Raw genomic sequence first — 14,656 nt, 5'->3', positions numbered from 1 at the left:
CCCGGCTGTTATTGGGTCTCCCAAAGTGGGAACACATCCAGCCGGGTCTCCGGACTCTGCACTGGCTTCCAGTGATATACCGGGTCCGGTACAAGGTGCTGGTTATTACCTTTAAAGCCCTATATGGCCTGGGACCTGCCTACCTGAAGGACCGTCTCTCCCCACATGTTCCCCAGAGAGCACTAAGGTCAGGAACACAAAATCTCCTCACTATCCCCGGGCCAAAAGAAGCCCGTCTGAAAGCCACCAGGGAAAGGGCTTTCTCCGTTATGGCCCCCGTATGGTGGAATCAGCTGCCGGAAGAGGTGAGGGCCCTGCGGGACTTGGCGCAGTTCCGCAGGGCCTGTAAGACGACCCTCTTCCGGCTAGCCTATACCTAGCCTATATTTAGCTAGGATGACAACTTGAGGTAACTGGCCAGCCATCTGTTTACAGGAAACTGAATTACTCTGTTTTTAATGTTTTTAACTGTTTAAATATTTAACTGTTTATACTTGAAATTGTTTAAATTTTATTGTTGGAAGCCACCCTGAGCCATTCGTGGGAAGGGCGGGATATAAATCCCAAATAAATAAAATAAATAAATAAATAAATTATTTCTACTCATATTCTGCTCCACTTGAACATTTTTTCTCATATTTCAACCACTGCTTAGATTTTATGTCGTTGGTTCTGGCCCCCAGAATTATACATCCAAACAAGTTTAAGCAAATGTTTAGGCAGAATTCAAAGGATAAGATGACTTTCAAAGTAAGCGGAACCAAAAGGGTGAGACAGGTATTAATTCTCAGTAGAAATTATTAGTTTAATTGACGTTCTAAAGATCAGAATGGTGGGGAAAGTAACTGTCATTCCAGACAGAAGACTGTGCAGTTCAGGGGGAACAGTATTTAATGGCAGGAGAGGTAGTTTGTCTGTGTACTGTGCTACTGACTTGGTTCACATTCTGGCAGCCCGAATTTTCAGTATTCTGTCCTCTGTCAGGCAGAAATGTACAGTGGTCAATGATATGCACTCAGGTATGAGGCAGTAAGCACTGTGCCAAATACCTCTATTGATAAAAGTTAAAATTTTAGGACTGCAGAGACCAAAGCATGACAAACACAATTTGCTATATAATCAGTTTACTCGTTGAAGAGAATTCAAGCAAAACTAACGCTCCATTGAAGTTGCAGAAGGCACTGATACAATCAAGTCAAACTGTGGGAAAGCAAGGCCTTTGGCAGAATTCCTTATAATACCATTTGTACTGTCAGTTAACTTCTGCTAGCAGAAGTTTGGCTTTCTAGAAGACGAACAGAATTTTGGTCTTCTGTGAAAAAGGTAAAAAGGCAACTATTCATTCCTCCTTTAGATGTTTATAGTTTTGAAAACAACTGATGTTTGACTGAAAATGAAACAAAACAGGAGACAAGTGGCACCTTTAAGACCAACTAAATTTTATTCAGAATGTAAGCTTTTGTATGCTCTAAGCAGACTTCATCAGACAAAAAGAGCATACGAAAGCTTACATTCTGAATAAAACTTACATGGTCTTAAAAGTGCCACTTGTCTACTGTTTTGTTCTATGGCTTCAGACCAACATGTCTGCCCATTTGGATCTGACTGAAAATGTTTATTGATGCTCTTCTCCACACAGTCATGAAACCATGACAATTGACCAGATTATGGGCATGTCTTCACAAATGCAGAGGGTTGGACCTAGCCAGCTTTTTCACACAATCTAACCCTCCTTACAATAGCCCCCCTCCCACATGTCTTTTGAATCTCATGATCTTCAGCATAGCCTTGTTTCTTGGCCAGAGGGATCCTTCTTTTTTCCCTGCAGAAAACAATTTGGATCCAACCAATTTCCTGGTTAATTACTTGAATAATATTCTCTTTAATTTCCCATGTCCACATTTTCTGATATGTTAAACCAGATAATGTCCCAAACTCACAAGTTCCATCTCCAAATACCAGGGGGGTTTTTTGTCTCCTGGGAGCAAAGTTCAATAGAAAATCCAACTGTTTCTTTAACTTCAAGTCAGTTCAATTTGTTCTGAGCCTTACAAGGAGCTTGAGAATGTACACGCTGGAGAAGAGAAGGTGGTGGTGAGGGGAACACGATTGTTCCCTTGAAGTATCTGAAGGGCTGTCGCTTAGAAAAGGGCAGGGAGCTGTCCCTGTTGGTGACAGAGGATAGGACTCGCAATAATGAGTTTAAATTAAGAGCAGGAAGGTACTGGCTGGATATTAGGGGGGGGGGGGGGAATTACAGTAAGACTTGTTCAACAGCGGAATCAGCTACTGAGAGTGGTGGTGAGCTCCCCCTCACTGACAGTCTTTAAGCAACAGCTGGACAAACACTCATCAGGGATGCTCTAGGCTGATCCTGCATTGAGCAGGGGGTTGGCCTATATGGCCCCTTCCACCTCCATGATTCTATTGGTGTGCTTCAAGTTTATATTATTCATAATCACACTATATCATATATTTTGTATATACATGAACACATGAAGCTGCTATATACCGAGACCATTAGTCTACGATGTTAGTATTTTCTACTAGACTCGCAGTGGCACTCCACAATCTCCGACAGAAGTATTTCACATCACCCTCTGCTTGATTATTTTAACTAGAGATGTTGGGGAACTGAACCTGACTTTAGACTGTATCTTATTGCACACTTCAAAAAAGGTCATTTTATTTCAACAGAAAGCACCTTTGCCATCAGAAAGCAACTTTTGAACCATCAACATTTTATTGAACTCACGAAGAACAAACAATAACAACATTTTTGTCGTTCATTCACACAGTTGAGTCCAATTCTTTGCAACCCCATGGACAAAGTCACGCCAGGCCCTCCTGTCTTCCATCATCCTCCAAAGTCTGCTCAAATTCGTGTTCGTTACATCAGTAATGCTATCCCAGCCATCTCATCTTTTGCCATCCCCTTCTTCTTTTGCCTTCTGTCTTTCCCAGCATCAGGATCTTGTCCAGTGAGTGCTCCTTTCTCATTTGGTGGCCAAAGTATTTGGCAAGAAGTTTATTATAAGTGCACTATAATAACGTGGGTAGTAAATCTTTTAGTGCATAGTGAATATAGAAACTAGAAAAAAGTAAAGGTTGGTATAAAGAAATAAAATCCTTGACATGTCTAACTAGACATTCCCTTTCACTAATCCTAATAGACTCTCCTGCTGCAGCTTTTCCAGAGATAACACTCCTCTGTCTGCAGCCTCTCCAGAGAACAACCCTGTCTGCATCTTGGCCTGTTTATGCTTTCCTCCCAGGTCTCACCCCTCTGGGTAAGTGTTCCCTCCAAAACTGCTTCCACCCAATCAGAGGGACAGAAGGATCCTGGCAGATTCAGGCCTTTAGCTACTCCTACAGAGGATTCTCTGGAGCTTGTAGGCTGCACAAGGCCTAGGAACTTGACAGTCTCTCTGACCACACATAGTAACAGATTGTCCATCAGGACTCGATGGGATCTTTTTAGATACAGCCAGTTCAAGCAGAGCACATGAATTAATCCCCCCCTTTCACTTTGGATTTACACCTATACATTCAGCTAAAGATGGTGAATTTTGTTGGTGGAAGGTGATGCACATGCATGTCCTGCCAGCATAGGAGCATCGTGCATTGTATGATGTGCCTTGTGCAAATAGAATATGCCAGAGGTGGCCAACGATAGCTCTCCAGATGCTTTTACCTACAACTCCCATCAGCCCCAGTCATTGGCCATGCTGATGGGCATTGTAGGCAAAAAAACATCTGGAGAGCTACCGTTGGCCACCCCTGGATATGCAATCCTTAGCTGAAAGAGGTTGTAAAATGCAATCCTATAAATTTCCTTTGCTTCTTTGCTGCTTATTCACCCAATCTAGAGAAATTTTCTTGAACTACTCTTCAAATTGTACCCCATGTTTATTGCAATGTACCTGAATTGCTTGGTTTCCAAAAATCTAAAAATAGGGTCAGATTAGTATAAATTATATATAACTGAAAAACAAGGAAGAGAGTTGTAGGCAAATCTCCATCCATTTTTTTTTTACTCTACATGAAAAGCACAATATAGATATTCTAAACAGCATGTTTGTATCATCAAAGAGACAACTTTCAAACAGCTTGTAGAGACAAGCATTGGCTAACGAAGGATCAAACGATTAATTGATTGCCTGTCATTCTTTTTGTGTACTAATTTTTCTTTCAGTTTTTTACTTGTAAATTGCCCGCTTAGTTGTTGTTTTTTAACAGTGCAAATTACAAAGGAAAAGCCTTTAATAATCTCTAGGCATCAAACAGGATTTAAAAACTGGTATCTCCAAAAAACCCCCCAAAAAGTCAGCCTGCAGGTATAAACATGACAGATTTTACTTACATTATTTAAAATAAAATCATGTTGGATATTTTTAAAATGTTTTAAACAATATGTCTATTTGAGAGGCAGCTGGAGAAACTGATGGCAAGATTAGGTGAGGGCAGGGAAAGACATTTAGGCTGGATACAGACAGGCATCTCGAGGCAGCAGCTTCCCATCGAAATCTGAAGCCAGCATAGTGGAAAGTGGTCAGACAGCACAGGGTGGTCAGAGAGCACGTGGCCCATTACCAGAACAGGGACGGGCTGCACATGCTGTGGAGGAGCAGTAACATGGCTCAAACACTTGAGCAACACTTCCTTGATGTTCAAACAGCCAGGAAAGGTGCCCCAGAGGAGAGCCGGAAACAGAAAGAGCAATTAACACGCGTTAGTCCAAGTTGTTAAATGTTGTATTGAGGCTCCAGGATAAAACACTGAGAGAAAAAGGCTTGCGAAAGTTTGAAACCGTGAGGAATCCCTTACTCTCTCAGAGACAAGTTGTGCTGGAGATTTGAGGACTCCACCCAAGTTGCTGAACATAAGGGAGAACAGCAGGAAGGCAATTCCTCTGAGGAACTGTAGCTTACTATCTTCATACAGCAGACAGTGTGGGGGGGGGGGGTGAAAAGAACTCTTTTTCCAGCTGCGTTTGTATTATGAGTGTTTGTGAATTTAGTATCAGGAGTGGTTTATAAGTTACTAATGATGACTATTGCTATGCATGCATTTTGATAAATGTAGCTTGCATATACACTATATTGTGTAAAAGTGTTATTGTTATTCCAGTTTTTTTTTTTACTTTAAGGTGCACAGAGGCTGCAGTCCTAACAACGTTCCCTGGGGTTAAACCCTGTAATAATAACATGGGACTTAGATCTGTTTAGGATTCCTCTTGGAGACACCTAAGTAGCAAATCTCAAATCCAGAATCTCAAGCTTATACTGTTGCTAGAAAGAAAGTTCTTGCTAAATGCTTTTTTTTTTTTAAAGTATCCAGCCATGTCTGATACTCATAAACTAAGATTGTCTCTGGGCAGTTTATGCAAAGCTGCATGGTCGATGTGGCTGAATTCTTTTTTTCAGCCTTTCTTCATATGACAGCCTTGAAGTAGTTGGGTATGTTAAGCCTGGAGAGGAGACAACTGAGAGGCAATATGATCACGCCCATGGACATTTCTAAAATGCATCCAAACAGCTTACCATATGTGTAGTCCCTGTTTGTGACTGGTGATCAGGCCATGAACTGAACTGGCATAATTATATGCTGAATCTAAGCATAATTATACACTAAATCCAAATCAACAACTGCAATAATCTGCAGGGATAGTGGTCACATAAATGCTTACTCACAGGGTTGGTTCACATACTCCACAGAGGAGAAAGTGTCTCCTCATAACTAAAGAATAGTTTTTTGAAAAGCTATTTGACTAAACAAGTCAAGTTAGCCTTTATTGGCATTATATATATATATATATATATATATATATATATATATATATATATATATATATATATATATATATATATATATCTCAGAACAAATTGGTTTTTAAAAAAGATAAAAATTGAATTATTGCATACATATACATCAGGAAAGCATAAACATAAACTATTTCTATGAGATCCTCTGGTGTGCCATTAAAACAGAATAAAGAAACTTAGCCACTTTCTCAGTGACACTAGATGAAGTATCGTTCAAAAGACTATAGACCTTAAGTGCATCAGAACAATCAACCATGCTAACTAAAAGAGGATGTAAATACTTGTGATGAAGATCTGTATACAGATTACAATAAAGAAGAATATGGGTAACTGACTCCACACATTTTTGCATACAGAGACAGTATCTGACTGAGTAGGCTATCTTGTTAAATCTGCCATAAAGAATGGCAGAGGGCATGGTGTTGCATCTGGCAAGGGAAAAAGCTCTATGCTGCTGTGGCACCTGCAAGATGGATAGATATGAGGCCATTTTCCCAGTACTAAGACTGATCTCAAAACTCAGTGGGGAACAAGTTTTCTTAGCCGGACTGTATAGGTCTTGGCGCTCAATATCTAGCAACCTGTTTTTAATTTATTGGACTGCGATGGTGAAGGACAGCATGGACAATAGTTCTAGGGATAAACCCATTGCTTTTATTTTTCTCTCAATATGTGCTGACCAATTTGACAAATTGAATTCAGAGAGCATTTGAGAGATATAGCTCCTCAATTCAGAGTTGTAGTGCAAGTGTAGCCAGAATTTGGTTGCACTAGTAACCATTAAAGACATGCCAGTTTCTAAACAGATAACTGCATATGGGACACATTTTGGCATGTCCAGAATTTTACACAAGAATTTGGATGGGACACGTTCGATAGTACCTTCATAAGATCCAATCCAGATTGGTATGCCATACAAAAGTTATGAAATCACTTTGGCTTTGAATATTTTTATGGCAGCTGGCACAAATTGGTTATCTCTGCCATATAGGGTGGCCATAATGCCTGAAGGCCAGCCAGGGACACCTTTGGGGGGGTGACGTCATGCCGGTGACATCATGCCACCGCCGGAAACAGGAAAGTGACATCACTTCCTGTGAAATCATTTTCCCCACACCACCTGCCGGGAACAGGAAGTGACATCACTTCCTGTGACATCATTTCCCCCGCGCCACCTGCCGGAAGCAGGAAGTGACATCACTTCCTGTGACATCATTTCCCCCAAATGACATCATTTCCCCCAAATGACATCATTTCCCCCAAATGACATCATTTCCCCCAAATGCCACTGCCGGAAACAGGAAGTGACTTCACAGCACTTCCTGTGACGTCCCCAAAAATCCCCCAAATATCACCGCCGGAAACACCAAGATTATTTATAGAGAGGGAAAGGGGGAAGTAAAGTTAAATGAAACTCTTTTTTTACTTTTTTCAAAGTGAGAAGACTAGAGAGAATGGGTTCCACGCTGAGAAGCCAGTCAGATTCCAGTGAGATTCCAGTGAGACTGTGCTGCATAATGCAGCCTATTTATTTTGTCCTGTTTGCTCTGTTGGCTCTATCTGCGCCACCTTCATCCCTTTGGGGGTGTGGATCCCCCAGTGGGGTGGTCTCCCGACTCCCTCCACCGGCTGTTTCTGATAGCCCTGCGCCCCCTCTTTCATTTGATATGTGTCCCGTGCGGGTGCCACCCTCCCGCCGGGAGATGCCGCAAAATGAGCCCCCATGAGGCTTATGGCGGCAGGGCTCGGGGGAAGCGAGCTAGACTGCTGTTCTTTTGAGGGGTTATAGAGTGTTTCGAGCCCGTCCCTGTGGCATTGGTCCCATCATTGTGGGACCCAGGGGGCCGGCGCAGTGCCACGCCGAAGCAGCCTGTCACTAATAACACAGGTCGAGATGCAGGACAGGAACCCGGAAGTGACCGACAGGCTGCTTCAGCGTGCCACTGCGCCGGCCCCCTGGGCCCCACAACGATGGGACCGATGCCACAGGGACGGGCTCAAAACACTCTATAACCCCTCAAAAGAACAGCAGTCTAGCTCGCTTCCCCCGAGCCCTGCCACCATAAGCCTCAAGGGGGCTCATTTTGCGGCATCTCCCGGCGGGAGGGTGGCACCCGCACGGGACACATATCAAATGAAAGAGGGGGCGCAGGGCTATCAGAAACAGCTGGCGGAGGGAGTCGGGAGACCACCCCACTGGGGGATCCACACCCCGAAAGTGATGAAGGTGGCGCAGATAGAGCCAACAGAGCAAACAGGACAAAATAAATAGGCTGCATTATGCAGCACAGTTGAGAAAGTGCCTTATCCCATATACTGATGAAGTAAATACAGGATCTGAGAACAAAATTGCACAAACACACAAACACAAAGCTCCCTTACACTGAATCAGTGCTTGGGTCCACCAAAGTCAGTATTGTCTAGTCCAGTCACAAACACAAAGCTCCCTTACACTGAATCAGTGCTTGGGTCCACGAAAGTCAGTATTGTCTAGTCCAGTCACAAACACAAAGCTCCCTTACACTGAATCAGTGCTTGGGTCCACCAAAGTCAGTATTGTCTAGTCCAATCACAAACACAAAGCTCCCTTACACTGAATCAGTGCTTGGGTCCACGAAAGTCAGTATTGTCTAGTCCAGTCACAAACACAAAGCTTCCTTACACTGAATCAGTGCTTGGGTCCACGAAAGTCAGTATTGTCTAGTCCAGTCACAAACATAAAGCTCCCTTACACTGAATCAGTGCTTGGGTCCACCAAAGTCAGTATTGTCTAGTCCAGTCACAAACACAAAGCTCCCTTACACTGAATCAGTGCTTGGGTCCACCAAAGTCAGTATTGTCTACTCCAGGGGTGGCCAGAGGGAGGGAGGGAGGGAGGGAAGGAAGGGAGGAAGAAAGGAAGGAGGGAGGGAGGAAGGAGGGAGGGAGGGAGGGAAGGAAGGGAGGAGGGAGGGAGGGAAGGAGGGAAGGAAGGAAGGAGGGAGGGAGGGAAGGAAGGAGGGAAGGAAGGGAGGAGGGAGGGAAGGAAGGAAGGAAGGAAGGAAGGAAGGAAGGAGGGAAGGAGGGAAGGAAGGAGGGAAGGGAGGAGGGAGGGAAGGAAGGGAAGAAAGAAAAGAAGGAAGGGAGGAGGGAGGAAGGGAAGGAGGGAAGGAGGGAGGAAAGGAAGGAAGGAGGGAGAGAGGAAGGAAGGAGGGAGGGAAGGAAGGGAGGGAGGAGGGAGGGAGGGAAGGAAGGAAGGGAGGAGGGAGGAAGGGAAGGAGGGAAGGAAGGAAGGAGGGAAGGAAGGGAGGGAAGGAAGAAAGGAAGGAAAGAGGGAGAAAGGAGGGAGGGAAGGAAGGAAGGGAGGAGGGAGGGAGAAAGGAGGGAGGGAAGGAAGGAAGGGAGGAGGGAGGGAGGGAAGGAGGGAAGGAAGGAAGGGAGGAGGGAGGGAGGGAGAGAAGGAAGGGAGGAGGGAGGGAGGGAAGGAAGGAAGAAAGGGAGGAAGGGAAGAAAGGAAGGAAAGAGGGGAAGGAGGGAAAGAGGGAAGGAAGGCCGGCCGCCTCCCCCTGCCAGCAGCCCCCCCCTGCTTACTTACCTTGTTCCAGGGCGGGTGGCAGCCTCTCCTCCGGCCTGCTGGTGCTGCTGGCGGGGCTGGCGGCGGCTGCAGAGGCCGGGTAGGTGGAGGAGAGGCCGGCGCTGGTCTCTGGAGGGCCTCCAGGGACCAGCACCGGCCTCTCCGCGGCCTCCGCTGGTCTCTGGAGGCCTTCCAGGGACCAGCGCTGGCCTCTCCGCGGCCTCCGCTGGTTGGCGCTGGTCGCCGGAGGCCCTCCAGAGTCTCTAGAGGGCCTTCCGGGACCAGCGCCGGCGCCTCCGCGGCCTCTCCGCGGCCTCCGCTGGTCGCTGGAGGCCCTCCAGAGTCTCTGGAGGGCCTCCAGCGACCAGCGGAGGCCGTGGAGAGGCCTCCACTGGTCGGCGCTGGTCTCCAGAGGCCCTTCAGAGTCTCTGGAGGGCCTCCCGGGACCAGCGCCAGCGCCTCCACGGCCTCTCCGCGGCCTCCGCTAGTCGCTGGAGGCCCTCCAGAGTCTCTGGAGGGCCTCCAGCGACCAGCAGAGGCCGCGGAGAGGCCTCCGCTGGTCGGCGCTGGTCGCCGGAGGCCCTCCAGAGTCTCTGGAGGGCCTCCCGGGACCAGCGCCGGCGCCTCCGCGGCCTCTCCGTGGCCTCCACTGGTCGCTAGAGGCCCTCCAGAGTCTCTGGTTGCCGGAGGCCCTCCATTGTCTCTGGAGGGCCTCCCGGGACCAGTGCCGGCGCCTCCGCGCTCCCTCCCTCACTCGCCGCCTTCCCCGCAGGGGCGCTCCCTCCCTCTCTCGCCGCCTTCCCCGCCGGCACCCACGGCCCACCGCCTCCGGGGCTTTCTAAACTGGGACCTCTAATGGTCCCGGTATAGCCAGCCCAGGAGGCGGGAATAGGGGGCCAGAACCGGGACATTCCCGGGTGCCCGGGACGGTCTGGCCACCCTACATAAAAAAGTGAGCTATGGCAGATGTACTGATGTTAGCTATCTTCACTGCATACTTGTGATGGGAAGACCAAGTCACATTATATTGAAAATAAACACCTAAGTATTTAAAATACTTGATTTGCTCTATCTCTTTACCATCAGTAACCCATTTGTAAAGTCTCCACTTTTTTGAGAAAAATAAGATTTTGGACTTCTCATAATTAAGCTGGAGCTTATTACTAGTAAAATACAGTAATACAGAACACTATGGGACAACAGATGTCTTAAGCCCACTCTAGAGCAGGAAAACAGCACTGTATCATCAGCATAAAGTAACAAGGGAACATGCAATGCACAGAGTTTTGGACTATGGCAGTCAGGACCAGATAGCTGAATAGCCAGGTCATTAAGGAAGAGATTGAATAAAAAGGGAGCCCAAATGCAACCCTGTTTGACACCTTTATTGGCAGCAATCTTCGATGTTAGGTTGCCTGCTAATGAGCAACTGATCTGGCAGGTGGTAGAAGTGTGCAATCTCTTAACAAGCATAAGAAGTCTTTTATCCATGTTTAGTTTATCTAGCTTAATTCAGAGGAGGTCCCTGTCAACTGAATCAAATGCACCTTTTAAATCTAAAAAAGCAACAAATAATTTCTGGTTATTTTGCATAGTGTACTTGTTGACTAGATGGGATAAGGTAATGCAGTGGTCTTCCCTTTGCAGAAGTCCAGCTGTTCAGGGCCTAGAATTTTTTCCTGAAACACCCAGAGATTGAGCTTGACTAATAGATGTTTGGAGTAAAGCTTGCCAATGATGGAGAGTAGGCTAATCGGCCTGTAATTGGCAGGGTCAGTGTGATCACCTTTTTTGTATAGCGGGACCACTATTGCATTCAACCATGCCAAGGGAATTACGCCAGTTCGATCTACAATTGTAAACAGAGATGTAAAGGGAGACGTCCACCAGTCTGGGTCTAATTTTAAGATTTCGGAGGAAATGGCATCCAGGCCAGGAGCCTTTCCTAATTTCAGTTGTGTAATTAATTCTTTTATTTCCTCTGGAGGGACAGGAGGCCAGACAGGTAAATCAGCTAGAGGAAAATCAGATGGTTCAGCACAAGTTAGATCTTGATGGAACAGAACTGAGAAGCTGAAACCAAACATAAGAGGAAATGGCAGACATAGATGGGTCATCGGCCCAGAATGCACCTGAGACTATGGCCCAGAACTTATTAGAATTTTTTAAGGTAGTAGCATGGTCTAGCTCTTCCCATTGAGTTTTAAAATAATTGTGCCTCTTTTTTGTGATAAGGTGATGTAACTGTGTCTTAAGCTCAAAGTATTGTGATGGCAAGATCAGGGCCTTTGAATTGGTTATAAACTTTATGCAGTAGAGTTTTTGTTTCTTTACATTCTCTGTTGAACCATCAGTCAAGCATGCAGTTTCAATGACGAGTCAAGTGGATACAAAACTACGTTTATTGATAGATTGATATGCTCTCAATGAAGATTCTTGAGAGTAATGCCAAAAATACATTGCTACATTACTTTTAAAATATACTTCAAAGGATTCCCAAGGGTGAGGGCCAGCGGGGCACGCTAACACATAAACTATCATAAATGTCTACATTCTCACAATGTTATCAGTATCTCGTCCTTGCTTTCCCCCAGATGTTTCACACTCCCAAAGAGGAATGTATGGGAAGGTGCCGATTGCTTCTTCTCAAGTCAGTTTCGTTTCTTTCTATTCTACTTCACACGCAATAAAGCAAGAAGGGGGAGGGGAAAGAATAACAGAGCCAACATACCTTGGTCCCCCTGATATTTCACAGACTAGCTTTATGGGGGACCCTAAAACAATTAATTACCAGTGGAATTCTACCATGCTTGACATACTGCCCCCCCTTTAATCACCTTCGGAGTTTCTGAGGGAAAGCCTTATAAAATTTATTAATCAAATCAGGTGCTAAGACATTCTGTTCTGCTGCCCATTCATTTTGGCTGGCCGGGAAATGTTTCCATTTAATCAAATAATACAACACTCCACGTTTCAATTTTGCATCTAAAATCTCTTGTACTTCATGATGACTCTGATTCCCAATCTGGATAGGTTGTGCAGTGGGTGGTCGAGGGTGCCAAGGAGTACCACCCGGGTCTCTTCTTAAAAGACTGCAATGAAAGACAGGGTGTATTTTATTAAATATCTTGGGTAACGCCAGTTCTACGGTCACTTTATTGATTATCCTCTTTATTCTGAATGGTCCCAGAAATCAGTAGGCCATCTTCTTTGAAGGTTGATTTAATGGGAGATTTTTGATTGACACAAACACAGACTCACCAACTTTAAAATCCCACACGGGGACATGTGATTTCTCACACTGTTTTTTATACGCTTCTTTGGCCATTTCCAGGTTCTCCTGGACCCCCTTCCAGCTTTTCTTCAACTTTCCCCACCATTGCTAAAATGTTGTGGGGTCTCTGATTTGTTTCCCCCCTGGTAGCAATGGGACAGGCTTGCCTTCATACCCATTCACGATTTGGAATAGGGAAGCTTTGGTTGAGCTATGAACACTGTTATTATAACCATACTCAGCAAATGGCAGTAGGTCCACCCAGTTAGATTGTTGGTGGTTCACATAGCACCATAAGTATTGTTCTAGAAGAGCATTCACTCATTCCGTCAGCCCGTCGGTTTGTGGATGGTATGCCGAGCTCAGCCCTTGTTCTATACCCATTAGTTTGCAAAACTCCCGCCAGAAGTTGGCAACGAACTGTGGGCCCCGGTCACTAATTACCTCGTCTGAATGAGTGGATCTTCACAATGTGGTGGAAAAACAAGTATGCTAATCTTTTGGCGGTTGGCATACTTGTTTTTCCACCACATACCTTGGTCCCCCTGATCTTTCACAGACCAGCTTTATGGGGGACCCTAAAACAATTAATTACCAGTGGAATCCTACCATGCTTGACACCATCGGTGTATTGAGTTTACTAAAATAGTTGCACAAATTCCTTATTAATGAATCAAAGGTTGTGGATTGTCAGTCTGCTGTACTCTCTTGGATTTCTCTCCTCTTAAGAGGCAGCATTTCCTAACTATAGACACAACCTTATGAATGGTTTACAATTTCCTGCTAGGCTTTTCTTAAATTTTTAATTTTATAGACTCTTTGGCTGATACCAGATGGGCATTTTGGGGCGGCAGGGATGCAGCTCGAATTGGGACGGCTCAAAAAGAGCCATCTCAGTGCCTCCCCACACTCACTCGCATGCTGCCAGCATCCCACCCGTGAGGCGGCTGGGTGCCGCCGCATGGGAAGGCAGCTCGGAAGCCAGCTTCCTTTGTTTTTAATGGGGGGGGGGAAGCACTGGTGCGCATGAGCACACTAGCGCTCTGCTTAGTTTCATTAGGGGAAAAAATGGAACAGCTTGGGGCAGCTCGATAGATCCAGACTGCCAAGCCGCCTCCCATGCGCCCTTCCCCCTCCAGACAGTGGGGAGGTGACTGACGGTCAGCTCAAATATTTGCTACCACTTTCAAAGTGGTAGCTATTTGAGCCAGGTGGAGCGGCATGAAGGACGGGGTGAGTGCAGGCTGGGGATGCCCGGCAGATGTTTGTGTGTTCAGGGATTTTTTGGGCCGACTTCAGAGGCGTCTCTGAGTCAGCCCAAAGTGCCGGTCTGTAATCAGCCTTTGTGAGCTTGTCACCTGTTCGTTGATCCCAATGCTAAGGACATAGATAGTATTTGCTAATAGTATCTTGGCAAGTATTTTTGCCTGGATCTACCTAGATAATATGTGACAAGTTTGTTTAGAAACTCCTTGACATGACTTGAGATGAAAACTTGAAGCCCTTCAAGTCTGGGGGCTGTTGGGTGATTCAACTGGCAATGTAGAAAGGTATCCAGAATACTAGCTGAGATCTTCCTCATAAGTCCTGCATTCTGTGCCCCACCTCCATAGTTAGGATTTATCAGTAGTGTCACCTCACTTGTTGAATTCCCTCTCCCTTGAGGCTCACCTAGCACCTGCTCAGGCCAAAATATTTCTTTCCCCTCTGGTTTTTAACTGTATGTGTGTGATTTGTTCTAAACTGTTTTTGCAATCTGTTTCAAGCCTGGGAGTATGAGGATGTCAGAGACCCAAGCCTGAGTCCCCCTGGGTTACTGCTCCTTGTCCCTAGCCATGCAAAACCAATTTTTTAATGTAATCAGATGTTGGCACCAGTGTTCCCTCTAAACTGAGTTAGTGTGAGCTAGCTCACAGATTTTTAGCCTCCAGCTCACACATTTTTGTCTTAGCTCAGGAAGGATGACTCCAGAGCACAATAATTTATGCAGTAACTCACAACTTT

The sequence above is a fragment of the Heteronotia binoei genome, chromosome 16, assembly GCF_032191835.1.
Source record: "Heteronotia binoei isolate CCM8104 ecotype False Entrance Well chromosome 16, APGP_CSIRO_Hbin_v1, whole genome shotgun sequence".
Classification (NCBI taxonomy): domain Eukaryota; kingdom Metazoa; phylum Chordata; class Lepidosauria; order Squamata; family Gekkonidae; genus Heteronotia; species Heteronotia binoei.
This window is presented reverse-complemented; position numbering follows the sequence as displayed.